The sequence below is a fragment of the Aethalodelphis obliquidens genome, unplaced genomic scaffold, assembly GCF_003676395.1.
Source record: "Aethalodelphis obliquidens isolate GAN/ISIS:26980383/991018 unplaced genomic scaffold, ASM367639v1 scaffold36, whole genome shotgun sequence".
NCBI classification, from domain to species: Eukaryota; Metazoa; Chordata; class Mammalia; order Artiodactyla; family Delphinidae; genus Aethalodelphis; species Aethalodelphis obliquidens.
The window spans coordinates 4,255,431-4,273,133 of record NW_020837980.1 but is presented as its reverse complement, the minus strand read 5'-3'; the positions used below and the strand labels follow the sequence as shown (position 1 = coordinate 4,273,133).

The following is a 17,703-nucleotide window of genomic DNA, read 5'->3' as shown; positions in this document are numbered from 1 at the left end:
GTGTATTCTGTTAGAAAGTTTCAGTATTATTCTGTGGTAGTGGTGAGGCATCCAACAGAACTCTGACTCCACCTCTTTCTAGCTTTGAAACTTAGATAAGTCACTTAGGTTCTCCACCTCAGTTTCCCCATCATAAAATAGGCCTAATAATTGTGCCTACTGTACAAGGTTTTTGTTGTGATATTCAAATTAGTACTTATGTCTAATATATATAGTAATATATATCTAATGAGTGTATATATATTTATATATATATAAACTAGAACAGTGTCTAGCACATTATAAGCACTATGTACATGCTAGTTATTATGATGCTATAACTTTCAAATTTTTTAATGAAATATTATGTGGAATCTATATGTAGAAAACACATTTAAAGAACAAGCAAATACACAAGACCTGCTCTGTTAAAGGAGCTCCATCCCCTTGGCTGTCCCTCAGTTTGTTGAGTTGCCCCCATGGTATTTCCTGCGAACCCTACGACTGCAGGAGAAGAGTTTGAAATTTTCCAAGGTAAACCCTGGAAGAAGGCCCCTAACTCTAAGGAAAGCAAGGCTTTCCCCAGCCTATGTCTCACTCCTGAAATCCACACTTAATATTTACTAAACCAAATTACAGCGATGTCTAAGAGGCATCTCAAACATGTCTAAATAAAGCTATTGATTTTCTGCCCTTTGCTTCCACAGCCAACAACGTCCATTTCTCTCGCCTTCCTCTTGTAATAAATGACACTGTCATTCAATTGGTTTTGAAACCAATCCCTAGATTTCATTCTGTTTCTCACCTCATATTTATTCTGACTTGCCTGAAACCTTTCAACCTTATCCCATTACATGTAGCATAAAATTCATACTGGTTAATATGAGCATTCAGAGATGTAGGTGATTTGATCTGACCCTTGCCTTCTTCTTCGGTGTTGTTTTGCATCCCTGACTGGTTGCTTTTTTTTCTGGAACATGCCAACCTGCTTCCCTCCTCAGGGCTTTTACATTTGACATTTCTTCCCATCTATTTCAATCACTGTAGTAGGGTTTTCTATTATTTGCAAGGGACGCATTTCTAATCTCTGGAACTCCACTGCTGACCTGATATTATAAGAACTAGTCTGTCTTACGTATTCATCACTCTTCTTTTCAACAACCTCTTATGGCTTATAAATCCACCAGTAGCAACTGTAAGAGTTTATTTGTCCAGAAGAAAGCCAAAGGCCAGATCATCAAGGGGTTTTGTGATTCACTAGGGAGCCTATACTTCATCCTGGAGACAGTAAGATTTAAAGCAAGAGTGTCTTGGTCAGATTTGCATTTTAAATAGATTTCTCTGTCACTCATATAGAAGCTGGTTTCACCTCCATTTTACAGATGAGAAGTTTTAGGTTTAGAAGTTCAGTAAACACACAGAATAATTTTTTATTTGATAAATAAAAATTATAAGGGGAAGAAGCCAGACTTGAATCCTGACTTTTCTAACTTCACCCTCATAATTATTCCATTTATTGAGTAAAAGGAATGGGTTTTCTTAGGCTAAATGTCAATTTATTATTTTCTTTAAAATTATTTACTAAAATGCTTACAATGTGCCTTTCTGGGTCCTGGGATTAAAGAAATAAAGAAAGTCCAATCCTTTATTAGACTTTCAATAAGTCTAATAAACATCTATTTCTCTCCCCACTGAAGCGATTTCTTCCCTTTCACCATTCTTCCCTGGTGTGAAGGGAACACAGAGGCACAGTATCCTTCTGTAGCATTTGTATGGAGATTGCCCATGTTTCAGTTTGAGAGTAGCCTTGACCATTTTATGGCAGCTAAATTGGGTTGGAACACGAATAGGAATTTGACCAAGAGCTACACTTGACCTTGTTCCTACATCTTGAACAAGTGTTCTAAAGATTCTGGTTACACAAACTATCACAAAGTTTCCAAGAGAAGAGAAACTGAACCAATAAAGCTATGAACCTCACCCTAAAGGAGCATTTGTCCGGAGCACTCAATAGCTTCTTTAATATCAAAAGCTAGGAAAAGAAAACATTTATGCATTCTCAGAGGTTTAAGCATTCTTTCATTGTGTCATCTCTGAAAATATTGCATTAATCCAAAGGGTCATAATAACATATCCTCAAACAATAACATTTTTGGTTTGAGGACTATTTTAATTATAGGAAAGATGATCTTATACAGTGAACAGTGTAGGGTCATATAGCAGATGCGTAAGAAATTTAATGATGGAAAGTAATGATTAATAGTGCTAAACACTTAAATAGGACTTTCAGCCTTCTCAAATCACATTCTTAACCTTGTAAGAACACTGTGGTTAAATGGAGAGCAGATAAACATATGACAACTGAAGAAAACTAAAGCACAGAAGGCTAAATAATTTGTTTAAAGCATTCATGGCTATATATTTCCTATCAAATTACATTCACGTGGTAGACTGCACCAAAGCACAAACTCAGAACAGAGACAGATCTAAGTACAAACATTTTGCGTACTACTTCATTTACTATTAGATGTCCTAGTAAAAAATAAAGCATGCACCAGGTCTTCTCTGTATCCCATATCTGGGTTCACACTTTTTACCTTTTAATTTGTATGCAATATTGTTTTTGCTTGATCTGGCACATAGAGTCAGGAATCTTGGGCCAGAAATTTAAAAGTGATACTAAATCAGCTTTTTAGATATGGCCTTGAGCCCATGTGAAGATTGAATAGACAACTCACGTGTCTTCAAGCTATACTACAGTGGTGGAGATGTCATAGAGTAGAGAGTCATGTCTTAACTCATTTTTCCTGTGTGTGAACTTGGGCAAGTTGATTAATATTTCCATACCTCAGTTTCCACATATATAAGAACCGTAAGTCTCTATTGTATGAGATTATGAGAATTAACTGAGAGAATACATGGAGAACACTGAGAAAAGTGCCTATCAATACTTGGTTCTCAATAAATGGCATATATTATTGTAATTAGACCACCTAATTCTAGTGACTGGTAGTTTTCTTTCCATTTTAATTATTTTTATGATGCTTAATTATTTCTTAAGTGAAGCCACATCATGGCAGCCAGTTTTCAGATATTCCATCTTCTACTGACCTATCTAACTGTCCCTTGCCTCATAGACTTGACAGTTGACCATAGTAAAGACAGCCAAATTTGTTTTAACAAGTAATCTTCTCTTTTAAAATAACTTCAATTTCCTTGGATATTTATGTTTTACTCTGTTGAAAGAATAAATCAGACCAAAGCCATATTTGGAAAATATTTATGTATGTTGAATTTTTCTTGATTCAATTAATTCAAGAAACATCAGTTGAGCACCTAGTCGTCCCTACCCTCAAAAAACTTACAGTCCATTAGGGAGAAAGGCATATAGAGAAATAATTCTAGCACGTATTTCTCTCTTAAAGCTGACTTTGAGATAAAGCCTTACATGCAGGTGGTTTATTTGAGAATGTAAACCAGGAAACAGGCGTGAAGGACAGGGAACTCAACAGGGAAGAGCAAAAAACAACTGAAGCATGTATTATAAAGTTGGCCACTGCTTCAGGCAACTGTTGTTCAATATTATGGTACTGTCCAAAGAACCTTATGAAATATGTCTCAGAGCTAACTGCCCAGGAAACAAAAGAAAAAGTTATACATTAGCTCCTATATTCCATTGGTCAATTGTGGCCCCACCAACCTAACTCTCCTGCAGTTTCTAATTGCATACTGTGGGTGTTGAACTAATACCCATAGATATCCCATACTCTGACTTCAGAGAAACCATGGAGCAGAAAGCATGAGGTACATACCATGAAGCTCAAGATGAGGCACGGTCAAGTTTCAATTTCATGAAGCTTATCAAAATCTGAGCAGGTATGGCTGCTACTATAATGGCTGGTGCAAAATGTAGGCTTAGAATATATGAAATTGTATATAAGAGTTGTCTGATACAACCCACCTCCCACATCCCTCCAATCTGCTCAAGCTCTCCATTAAATCCAATATATCACATGGTCTGCTTCAAAGGTGTGGCCAGCTACAGTATCAGCAAAGACTTAAGAAAAGGAGATTAGGTGAAAAAACTGGCATCCTTGTTGTTACAACTGACCCCAAAGCAAGAATTAATATTCATTATCTCCTTCCCCCACTATCCATTTTAGATATTTCTCACTTTTTTTTTTTTTTGTCAGTACTCCAACTGATCAATACATCTTGGAGAAGACATGTAGATCATCATCCCTGAGACATCTAAGCCCTTAGTTATCTTCCTCTTGTCAGGAAGTGAATGCTGTAATTGTCATTCATTATTAACACTGTGCATGGAAATAGCAAAAGATGCACCCAGAGATTTCCCTGAGTTCCAGACATCATCCTCAACTTAAGTAGAAACAACCTTGGCTCTCCCTAGAAATCAGACTAATCACAGCCATCCTTTTAGTCATTTCATTCTGTGCCTGCTGTTCTGATGGCTTGTAGAACCAATGGGATTCTTACTCTGTTCTCTGGTAAAAGTTTTTTCTCCCTAGGAACTAGAACCTCTGATCAAGCAGAAATTAGTGTTATGAAGATAGCACAAATTCTGCAAGTAACAACTGAAAGTGATGGCGAGAGGGCCTAATACTACTACCATCTTTTGGTTGTTTGACCCATCTAGTCTACCTGTTGAGGATATAGCTCCCACATACATACTGTTGATTCAATATAATACTGTATCCTAGAGGACAGTACCCCAAGCCAATGATCGGCCAGCGTTAGCCCCAAGCTGGCACCTTAGTTGAGCTTTTAACTGGACATTCCACATTCTAATATGTCATCTGCATCAGGCTGCTGAGATACGTATGGGTAAGATGAGTAGAGTTCATTGCCATGCACCCAGTGTTGTATCTCTTTATCATAAAACAGATCATTTGGCCTGAAAAAACATGTGTAGGGTATCATGCTGATAGATGACTTATTCTATAAGCTCTCAAATGGTGGTGCCGGCCAAGGTATTATGGGTAGATAAGGCAAATCCAAATCCAGGCTAGATAATTTTGTTAGAGATAAATCAGTGCACTTTTTAGGGTAGAAGGGATCTGATATAACCAACTTGCTTTCAAGTAGATGGTTGGTTGCATCATATTAGGAGCCCAGTGTTGGCCTCTTCACTGGCATATTGAACGTTCAGCCATGGCAATAGCTAAATCAGTCTTAATTAGAGGGATCCTGTGCTTTACGCATGCATAACCCCCATCACTGCAACCATAGCTACCTTAATGGATCCTCTGTGCAATGAAGGGGAGCCTGAGCATAGAAACTAGCTGAAGTCTACTGTATTATTCAGCCTAACTGTTGATTGCCTTCTCTGTAGTGGATTCTGTGGGCACTAATGTTAATACAAAGTCCTCACACAAAGTGTCCATTCCCCCCAAAAAATCTATCTTCATGCTGCTTCCTCAGATCTCCTTGTCCTGGATCTTGCTCCTTCCAAGCTACTGGCCACTGGTCAGCATGACATTTGCATCCTTACCATGAGCTACACAAAGGGGTTGCCAAGTGTACCACTCAAAGATTTTCCCATTTGGTGTATGACCTCACCACTATCTTTCAGGACATCTCTGAGTGGGGCTAAATTTCTGAAGCATTCCAATTAAAGCTAGAATATGTTTATAAACCCATCTGTGAACTAGTTCCCAGTTTCTCCCATTTCTACCAGTTGGCCTTAGGAAACCTTCTGTGAGGTATACTATGAGTTGAGGAAGAAGCATTTCTACAATAAATGTGGGTGTCATGAGAGGCTAGGTTACCAATCCAAAGAATTTACTGGTGCCTCCTGGACCTATCCAGGCCCAATCTCAGATATGTACAATGCATTGCTGCTGTGCCCATCCAGTCTTGTAACCTCATGTGTCTGATACTATCCAGGTCATGATGGACATCTTGGGTTTATGGTAACTTGCTTGGTGCCCTATGACATGAAACTTGGTCTTTTCTAGGGTCCAGTACAACACAAGGACCTGCTTCTCAAATGATGGGGAATTCTCTGCCAGAGAAAACATAACCTTCTTCCAGATCCCTAAAGGTAAAAACTGTGAGTCTCTTACTGAAGCCTGCCAAAAACCCCACATTTTAATCCACCATAGGATATTGTATTCATTATATAAGTGCTGCATATTACTGCATGACAAAATACTCCAAAACTTAGTGGCTGCAATTATTTTACCTTCCAGCTATCATTTATTTTAAATTAACTGTCTTTGTCTCTAAGTAATTACACTATCTGACCCATATTTCTGGAAGCAATAGTAGTCTTGATAGTGCCTGATTCCTTGCCCTTTCTCATTTATATGGGATGGAATTTGAAAGGTAAAGGCATGGGACTCTCTTATGCATTCAGTAGTAAATCATTTGCTGCTATGTGACCAAGTTTAGCCAGATGGGGTGGGGTAGCTTGACTCTTCCTTACAGGTATGACATGCTCCTCCTTTAGTCCAATACAACAGGTTGAATGTTTGTCCCTCCTGTGAGATTTTCATCTCTGCAAAAATGGCTGCTAATTGTAGTTCTGGTATTAACCAAAACATATTTTCCATTCAGCAGTATCCAGAGCTGGGGAATCCACCCCAGCTGATAGGGTGGTAAATAATTCTCAGTAACAGATTAACAATGACTCCCCAGGGAACTGCTTATACCCATTAATATAGTGATTCAGTTTCTTAACTGTATATCCTCTGGTCCCCATGTTCTCTTGTCCTACAACATGTCCCATGTAAACCATGCTTTTTGTAACTAGAAGTCAAACAGGAGTAGCTTTCCTCTTAAATATCATAGTCACTCAGATTCCCTTGGTTGGAGCTTCACTTTCTGACCAAAGTGCAAAAATAAACTTAATTTCTGGTGTCTCTTCACTAGCAATGAAATGACTAACAAAACTCTTTGACACTTTGCTGTCAATCTATACATCCCTTTTAGTCCATCCTCCTATTTTCCTAGGCTCCATATCTATCATCCTTAAGTACCATTGATAAGTTTTCCCCCATCACAGAGCACAATGTCTTTACCACTTCAAACCAAGGATGACTTAGTAACCATTTCAGACACAAAAAGTTCATTTTCATCTCTTTTCCCATCTGTATTAGTCTGCTCAGGCTGCTAGAACAAAGTACCACACTGAGTGGCTTAAACAACAGAAATTTTTTTTCACAGTTCAGAAGACTGAGAAGTCCAAGATAAAGGTTAGTCAAAGATCTTTTCAGTCATCCCACTCCTGACATTTATGGCACTAGTTTATGCTCACGGGATCTTATTTAGTAAGTTATTTATGTAACCACATTCCAGCCATGTGACCAGCCTCAAATATTGAAACCCCCCCCCCACCATGTTCTACTAAAATCAGCTGCAAAGTCATAATTGGTAAATCCAAATATTATTATTATACAATGCTAACAAGTAATTATATCCTGTCCTTAAACAACTCACAGGCTCATGTTTGCAAAGTACAATTCATCTCAATTAGTAGATTCTGTGGCTTTGGTCAAGGATCAGTACTACTCTTCAGGCAGCTCTAGAGATAGGCATGCAATCAATAGCATGCAATCCAGTCTAGCTGAGATTAACCCATGCTGTACACTAGAAATCAGCCAACTTTTTTTGTAAGAAGTCAGAGAGTAAATATTTTAGGCTTTGTTAGACATATGGTCTCTGTTGCAACTAGTAAACATAGCATAAAAACAGCCACAGACAACATGTAAATAAATGCACATGACTGTACTTCAATAACCCTTTATGAACAAAATTAGGCAGTGGATCAGATTTAGCGAACAGCTTACAGCAGGCCAACCACTGCTATATACCCTTCCTTCTACTCATATCTGTACCTCCTCTGAATCCAACACAGGTGAGCATCTTAGTACTGGTAATACTATAACTTGCCCGCAGTTAGAACCATCCTAGGGGTTATCACCTCTCCACTTATCATCAGCAATGCCATCTATAATTGCTTCTCACTGGTGAGTGAACCATTTCTATAATCCAATTCTGAGAATTGTCTTTTAAGGACCACTTCTATGCCAACTCTCTTACTTTGGGCTCCCTGAAAGCAGAGGCTGAGACAAAGACTTGGACAAGGATATTTCATTTAAGATACAATCCCAGGATACAAGAGTGAAGTAATGGGGAGAGTGAGACAAGGAAGGAGGAGAAAATATGAGAGCATTATCAAAGTCACTACTGTGGGTAAGGAGATGTCAAGAGACACATTCAAAATATTTACTAGAATCGTCACTTAATGGTATAAAGAATGGGAGGTTGTAATCCTTACATACCAGCTCACATTCCATATTTGTTGATGAGTATTAACTACTCTGAATTTCTGGACTGAGCTTGTGCATGGACCAAGCTCATCTTATAGGCTCCTGCAGAGTTAAAGAAAGCCCTGGAGCAGAAAGTAAAAAGGCACATAGTGCACTTAGGAGTGGGATGCTGTCAGTGAAGGTGAATCTAGGTTGTGCTGAACGCTCATCACAATTATGGCTGAAATCAGAGGTGATCCAGGGGAAGTGACCCAGGGTGCCACAGGTATAGTCAGATGGCACAGCAAGAATTCACTTGTAGCACTAATTAATAACCAACTCAATAAACAGAAGCTTCAGAGAAGTACTGAATGGGAGTGGGGTGACCTCACAGGCCAACAAGGTAGAAAAGCCACTCCACCCCGGGCCAGGGGGCCAAAGCTAAGACCAAGTGTCTAACTGGGTTTCACCTCTCATGTCACAATGACAGCCAATTGTAGGATACAAGGTTTTAAGTCACTAAAAGTGTGAGTGCCTACTGAACTACTACACTAAGAGTGTAAGTACCTATGGAACTACTGCACTAAAAGTGTGAGTGCCTATAAAAGTGAGGAGGGCCTACTATTCTCTCAACTGTCTCCATGAAGCCATATGTGCCATATATGCTCAGGCCTGTCTTATAGCCCAGAGGCACTCTGCTCAGCCAGTGCCAAGCGAGCCAACCCTGTAAATCAACACCTACAACCTTTCTCCTCTTTTATGCTATAGAACCAATAAACTGCTGCTTAGAAAACCTGCTAAGCTCCTGCTTCTATTTTATTTCAATTCTACTCCCAAAGAGCCTTAGGATAAATATGAGATGAGATAAAGAGAAAATTAAAGAACCTCTGTTATCACTTTGATATACACACCCAAGATAAGGTCAAAAACAAACAACCAAAAAATCATTAAGAATAAGATACACATTTCACATATATGTGTTAATATACTATATTTGTTTTTCTCTTTCTGACTTACTTCACTCTGCATGACAGATTCTAGGTCCATCCACATCTCTACAAATGATTCAATTTTGTTCCTTTTTATGGCTGAGTAATATTCCATTGTATATATGTACCACATCTTCTTTATCCATTCATCTGTCTATGTATGTGGAATCTAGAAAAATGGCACAGATGAACCTATTTGCAGGGCAGGAATAGAGATGCAGACATAGAGGACAGACATGAGGACACACGGGGTGGGAGAAGGGGGGAAGAATTGGGAGATTGGGATTGACATATATACACTACCATGTGTAAAACAAATAGCTAGTGGGAACATGCTGTATAGCACAGGGAGCTCAGCTCGGTGCTATGTGGTAACCTAGATGGGTGGGATGTGGTTGGGTAGGAGGGAGGTCCGAGAGGGAGGGGATATATGTATACTTATAGCTGATTCACTTTGTTGTACAGCAGAAACTAACACAACATTGTAAAGCAACTATACCCCAATTTTTTTACAAAAAGAAGATACATAGTGTAATTCTATGTTAAAAAATATTTAAGCCCTATAATACTAAATAGAAATGTTTAATTGTTCTATAGCCATGTTTTAAAATATTACATACTACTCAACTCATATTTTAAAAGTATAAGGATAATAAAAATGATCACAGTATAAATGCAAGTATGAAAAGGCAGAGCAGAAAAGTGCATATACTTTTACTGAGTCTTCATTTCAGATGAGTAAAGTGGTATATATGTTTTTCACTACAGGCTTGACTGTATTTTTGAGGACCTTCCAAGAAGACTATAATGAAATGGAAGGAGATTGTTCACAAGAATGATTACTTATAGAAGATTGAGCCGAGGGTCATTGCTGGTGGATTCCCAGAGTCACAAGCCTCTGAGATTAAGGAACTAAAATATTTTGTCCTGGCCACGACCACAAGCGCAAGGTAGTGAATGCATGAAGCCTCAGCTGACTCAGAACTAGGCACTTCTGAAATATCTACCTTACTAATCAGAGTCTTTTGGGTACAGAATGGATGATAGTATAGGAGCATGTTGATTTGTTATTCTAAATAATGTTGGGAAAACTGGGGCGCTCTTGTAAATATAGAAACAGAAGTAATAAAAGTCTTTCATAACATAGGAATGCAACTAGCAATGACTAATGTCTTGCGGTTCTTTCTAGGATAATAAAATGTAATGTCTATGGAGTTTGGCCTGAAAATGATTTCAGCTATTTCAGGAACACAGTCTTGGACAATTTGTTGACACCCTGGCAAAAGAAGATCATTCGTAAATCATTAAATCAGTCTTCAGAAAGTAAGGAACCCTGAGTTTCTGAAATAAAGACAGAATCACAGATCTGAGGGAAATCTAAGCCTGTACAAGAGGAAGAACTGAAATACAAAATGTGTAGGTTAGGATTTTGATGGAAATTTTGTAACTGGAAAATCTCTATTTGTTGGGTGGAGCTGCAGAAGGCAGTTTCATTTCGGATTCTTGGAGTGACCTAAGATGTCTGTCCTTTAATTTGGCTTTTTCCAGCCTTCTTTTTGGGGGTTCACACAGTCTCAAAGAACTGTCAATTGCAGAGGGGTAAATTAGAAGCCCTACACTTCTGAAATTTATTGGATGGAAATTCTCCTTCACTTTAGTTAGGCTTAGCATCCCTTTAATTCAAGAACAATTTTGGACCTTGGTAGAATCTTTAACAATTATTTTATTCCTAGCTCCTGAAAATCATCGAACTCTAGGTTCTGTGGGTGAGAAATAACTACATCAGAGACATAACAGAAAGGAATCTATTTTTTTATATGCAAAGCCTAAGTCACTTGAAATTTTAAAGTGTCAGGATATATATGCTCCAAAGGGAGTGAAAATTGAAAATTACCACGTATTTGTATTAAATTTTTTTAAAAAATTGATAGTCTCCCAGTGATATTTTGTTCATAATTATTTTATCAGACTGTCCAATTTAGTGCATTGGCAATGTCTTTAGACTTCGACAGGACTCAGGAATAACATGTCTTTTTATTAACCTCAAAACCATTGAACTACAAAAAGTCCTCTGATCCATGGTCATCTCTCGTCTTTTGACAGAGTGGCTCTTCCATTTAGGGTGGATCTTTTTTGAATTAATTTTCAGTGAAGGACAGGCAACATTAACTATGAGTCTTCTTCGTTGGAGCAAATGACATACCAAAATAAAAGGAGATATTATTAATTTTATATAGAAACACCACACTTTTATTAAGTCATCCACTCTTTTGGCAAAGAAAGAAGAATCCAATTTAACTACTGGCCATCAACAGATGGAAAAGTTGCTACAATAAAACCAACAAACATCAGTCATAGCAAGTAACCAAGATTAGCAATTTAGCTCTCTGAGAAAGTTAATGAAATAAATTACTGGCCATCCTATATTTTAGTGCCCAATGCTCAGACTTCTTGTTTCCTATCTAGAATACTGTCCTTCATTTATTATTTTCCATGATATCTCTAAAATATAATAACAGCAACAACTCAAACACAAAATGTCAAAAGTGAGCTATTCCCCCCAAATCATATACATACCATTTGGTGATGGTACTAGAAGGGATTTAGGAAATTTTCCGTTTTTTCAGGTCAGTGATTTTTCAAGGCACAGAATTAGTCCATTTGTTAATTTATGCTACAAATTTATTCTATATTTATTTTACAAATAGAATAAAAACTAAACAAATAGATTAAAAATGAAGTGCCTATAATGTGAAAGTTGTCGTGGAGGGTACTACAGAGATAGCTAATTGTTACTCTCTGAGATAAAGTACCTTATGATTTAATAGAGCTGTTAACAAAATATCTGCCATCCTAGGTAACATATGTTTAGTGACACAGAGAGATGAACAAAGAAGGGAGTATTTGAAAATGGCACTGACCAATGAGCAAGATTTCAGTGGATAGTGAGGGCTTTCTGGGTAGGACATACTCTGAGCAATCATGTAGAAGTAAGAAAGTATAAAGCATATTTTGAGACTAGCAAGGAAGTCACCTTGGTTTCTATAGGAGAGTAATAAAAGATGAGCTAGGAACGTGTATTGGTTGGTAGCTATTCTCTTGAACAAAGAAGCAAAGAATCCAATTCAACTACTGGCTACCAGAGGAATAGAAAACGTGTAAACTGCTGTGATGGGTTACATATAAGGATTAGTCCTGGACAAAACTCCTGATGAAATTTGTCTTTGGTTCCCACACTCTACCCCTTCAGTGTTCTAAAGCTTTCCTTTAACCCTCTTTAAAATCTACTTGTAGACCCTCGTTTCATGGGTAATTGCAAAATTCTGGTTAACCTCTTCAACTGTTACTGCAGAGATTTTACATATGTAATTTAAGAGTTATTAAGAATGAAACAGAGGGCTTCCCTGGTGGAGCCGTGGTTGAGAGTCGGCCTGCCGATGCAGGGGACACAGGTTCATGCCCCGGTCCGGGAAGATCCCACATGACGCGGAGCGGCTGGGCCCGTGAGCCATGGCCGCTAAGCCTGCGCATCCGGAGCCTGTGCTCCACAACGGGAGAGGCCACGACAGTGAGAGGCCTGCGTACCGCAAAAAAAAAAAAAAAAAAAGAGTTATTAAGAATGAAACAGAGAATTCAAGCATAAATCAGTGGATGAAGAAGAATTAGGGAGGGTATTAATAAGCCTTCCCAAATTCCTAAATTCAGTTACCACGTGTAGGGTTAAGGTTTGCTCTATTACCTGGGACCTTAAGCTTTCAGGTAGAATTTTTCTTTCACATCTATGTAAATCTTCCTGCGAGTAAAATTATAGCTGTGTAGAAGATGAAAAACCTCATTAAGGAAGAAGTTCTCAAGTACCTGGATCAGAAGGGACTGGGAGGAAGGCACACCATAGAAAATCATAAAGATGCAATTCCTATTGCTACAGCTCCCTCCCTTAACCCCTCTCTTATGTCTGGATTAATTTAAGGCTTGGAGAGGAGTCTCAGTTTTCATCAAAATATACAGTAATCAAAGCCTCACACATTCTAAGTTATCCAGACTAGCTTAGGAATATCCACTTCAGAAGGAAGCACATTTATAATCATCATTCATAAGTAATATTGGGAGAGGGACAATTATTGAGCACCTTCTATGTACATATATTTTGCTATTAATTTTACATATATTATCTCATCATTTTCATATAACTTTGAGAGATAGCTTTTCTAACCTTCACCAGACTTTCTCACGCCTCTTCTAATGAAGAATCTGAGAGTCAGTAAGTTAAGTGACTTGTCCTTACTCTTTTAGGAAGAGGCAGAAGCAAGATTCAAACTATGTGATGCTTAAGTTTTTTCACTACCATCATGTCTCCTTCATAACTTTAAGTCTTTTGTTGCTTTAATTCTTTACATGTATTTAATTACAAGGTAGTAGAAAATTTAAAACTATGTAAATCATAAGATCTTTAAAAAAGAAAATGAAGATGGAATATCATGTAAACTCAGTTTCCAAACTTCAGTTCTTCTTGTTCCAAGTTTCTTACACAAAACCAACATTCTAGTTGCTTTATTTTCCAACAGAATTGATAGTGACATTTAGTTCCTGATATTTCAGGTCACAAATGGTTCATTAATCAATTCAATAAAATTTGGGGACATGTGCCGTGGAAATCTGTCTTTGAGAGTGAAATTTGTGATTCATAGAACTTATTTTAGAGCTTAATTTTGAGATGGGGAGACAGCTCCTGAGAGTTTTGCTGAATAGTTACAGGTCCCAGAGTTACTTCATGATGTGACTAGGTTATAACAAGTTTCTTGGCACCTGTAGTCACACTGTTTTCATTATTCCATAATTTTGGGTCTTCTACTTGCTGGCTGTGTACTTTGGCTATTTAACGTCTTAAACTATTTTTTCCCTTTCTGTCAAAGGGGATGATAGTAATAATATCTTTTGTGGATGTATTGTAAGAGCTGTTCCTTTTCCCTCTCCAAAACAACTTGTGATTTTGATTGGTGAGTCACCCTCTCCACATAGCTTTTGTAGCAGCCCATCTCTCAGAAGTGTATCCTTAATAGTCTAAATCAAGCTTAGGAAACCATCCCTTTGTCACTAGTTGATATGGTGTGAACATAGGATATAATTCTGACCATTGATCCTCCAGAGGACATCTGCTGAGGGAATAAATCTGCTAGTAAAATCTTATTACAACTTAAGAATATATTACCAAAAAGGTGAAGGAAGAAAATTACAGGACAATATACTTTCTTAATATAGACACAAAATTTCTTTCCTTTTTTTTTAACATCTTTATTGGAGTATAATTGTTTTACAATGGTGTGTTGGTTTCTGCTGTATAACAAAGTGAATCAGCTGTACATATACATATATCCCCATATCTCCTCCCTCTTGCCTCTCCCACCCTCCCTATCCCACCCCTCTAGGTGGTCACAAAGCACAGAGCTGATCTCCCTGTGCTATGCGGCTGCTTCCCACTAGCTAGCTATTTTACATTTAGACACAAAATTTCTTAACAAACTATTTCACAAGTAAATCCAGTAATATATAAAAGGAATAACACATCAGGTCCTAGTGGGGTTTATCCCACAAATGCAAGATTGGTTGAATCTCTGAAAATCAATCAGTGGAGTTTACCATATTAACACAATAAAGGAGTAAAATCATCATTTCAATAGTTGCAGAAAACTTAGCTAGCGAGTTCAGCAGCTACTCATGAAAAAAGCTCTCAGCAAACAAGTGTTAAAAAGAAGCTCCTCGGGCTTCCCTGGTGGCGCAGCGGTTGAGAGTCCGCCTACCAATGCAGGGGACATGGGTTCGTGCCCCGGTCTGGGAAGATCCCACATGCCGCGGAGCGGCTGGGCCCGTGAGCCATGGCCGCTGAGCCTGGGCGTCCGGAGCCTGTGCTCCGCAACGGGAGAGGCCACAACAGTGAGGGGACCGCGTATCACAAAAAAAAAAAAAAAAAAAAAAAAAAAAGAAAAGAAAAAGAAAACAAACTCTTCAATCTAATGAAGGACAAGTACAAAAACTGTACAACTAACATTACACATAATCGTAAAATTAATTCTTTACCCCTAAGATCAGGATGTCCACTTCCATCATCACTCACTATTTTTTGAAATGTAATTCTAAAATTGTAATAGAAGAATAAGAGAAATCAGGCATGTAGACTGGAAAAGAAGAAACAAAACTGATGTTATTTTCAGACATCATTGGGCATACAGAAAATCCTAAGGAACCTACAAAATAATTTCTACAACTAGTAAATGGCTTTAGAAAGGTCATAGAATAGGGACTTCCCCCAGTGGTTAAGAATCTGCTTTCCAATGCAGGGGACGCAGGTTCGATCCCTGGTCGGGGAACTAAGATTCTCACATGCCACAGAGCAACTAAGCCCACACACCACAACTACTGAGCACACAAGCCACAACTAGAGAGCCCGCGTGCCACAACTAGAGAGAAGCCCATGTTCCCCAACGAAGAACCCTGCACCCCGCAGTGAAAGATCCCACATACTGCAATGAAGATCCCGCACACCTACAACTAAGACCAAGTGCAGCCATAAATAAATAAATATTAATTTTAAAAAATAGAAAGGTCATAGAACAAAGATTAAATTATAAAAATCCATTTTAGCCGCCACCATCTCCAGCATTCGCCGCCATGAAGCTGAGCGACAGCGTGCTGCGGAACTTCCATGTCACCAAGGTGTTCCGCGAGAACTCGGACAAGATTAATCGCTTTGACTTCAGCCCCAACAGCGAGACGGTCATCTCGAGCAGCGACGACGACTCCATCGTGCTCTGTGACTGCCAGGAGGGCAAACCAAAGAGAACCCTGTACAGTAAGAAATATGGCGTGGACCTCATCAGATACTCTCATGCAGCAAACACAGTTGTTTACAGCCCTAACAAAACAGACGATACTATCAGTTACCTGTCCTTGCATGACAACAAATACATCAGATACTTTCCTGAACATAGCAAAAGGGTGGTGGCCTTGTCCATGTCACCTGTGGATGACACTTTCATTTCTGGGTCTCTTCATAAGACCATTCGGCTCTGGGATCTCCAGTCTCCTAACTGCCAGGGTCTCAGGCATCTACAGGGCAAGCCAGTTTGTTCTTTTGATCCAGAAGGATTAATTCTTACTGCAGGTGTCAATTCTGAAATGGTCAAACTTTATGATCTTCGCTCTTTCCATAAGGGGCCATTTGCGACATTTAAGACACAGTATGATCGGACTTGCGAGTGGACAGGAGTTAAGTTCAGCAATGATGGCAAATTCATCCTCATCTCCACCAACGGCAGCTTCATCCATCTGATCGATGCAGTCAAGCGAGTGGTGATGCATACGTTTGGGGATTATGCCAGCAGCAAAGCCGTCACACTGAAGGCCTCGTTTACTCCAGACTCGCAGTTTATTATGATTGGTACAGAGGATGACAAGATCCATGTCTGGAATGGAGACAGTGGTATAAAAGTAGCTGTGTTGGATGACAAACACACAGGCCCCATCACCTGTTTGGAGGTCAACCCCAAGTTCATGACTTTTGCCAGTGCTTGTTCCAACATGACCTTCTGGTTGCCCACCATCGATGACTGACCTGCACGGTGCTTGGCTGTTTTCTGTACAGTGAGGGTGGCCGGTAGGAAAAAAACTCAGAGGGAACTAAGATAATAGTGAGATTGGATCATTTGACTGGGCTGGAGAGCATCCTTCCACATGGCCTTCCCAAGGATGTGCTGCACATTTGCTCAAAAGAAAAAAATTACTTTGCCAAGCTTCTTCAAAAGGACTCTTGGGGCTTCCCTGGTGGCGCAGTGGTTGACAGTCCGCCTGCCGATGCAGGGGACACAGGTTCGTGCCCCAGTCTGGGAAGATCCCACATGCCGTGGAGTGGCTGGGCCCGTGAGCCATGGCCACTGAGCTTGTGTGTCCGGAGCCTGTGCTCCGCAACGGGAGAGGCCACAGCAGTGAGAGGTCCGCATACCGCAAAAAAAAAAAAAAAAAAGGACTCGATGCGGCAGATTCAATCGGGACTCAGATTTTCCAGCTGTCACTGCACCGAGCTCCGCCAGAGGAATGACCAGACTCGTGACTAGGGTATAGTGGGGCCCTCAAGACACCTTCAATTTTGAATGTATTTGCTGCTGAGGAGTCGGTGAAGTTAATTCTGCACATCCCTTCTCCCACCCGCATAAATGCATAGTAAGCCGCAGTTCTGGTTTTGAGATGCTAGGGCAGCTCAGTGCCCCTTGCCCTCACCCTGCATGTCTTGTTACTGGGTCTCCCTGTGTCATTGTGGCATTATCCACAACCATCATGTTACTTAGGTGCCAAACATTTACAGAAATGTCTGCATATATCTTAGGATCAGAAAGGGACAGATAACAGAAGGACCTTGCTTTCCAGGAAGCCTTGCAAGTTAGTCATGTGAGGGTGGGTGATCTGGGTGT

At 39.3% G+C, this 17,703-nt stretch overlaps 1 pseudogene; it reads left to right on the top strand.

Moving 5' to 3' along the window:
* Positions 1 to 15,907: 15,907 nt before the first annotated feature.
* Positions 15,908 to 17,034, top strand: LOC113632261 (WD repeat-containing protein 82 pseudogene; annotated as a pseudogene).
* The last annotated feature ends 669 nt before the right edge of the window (positions 17,035 to 17,703 follow it).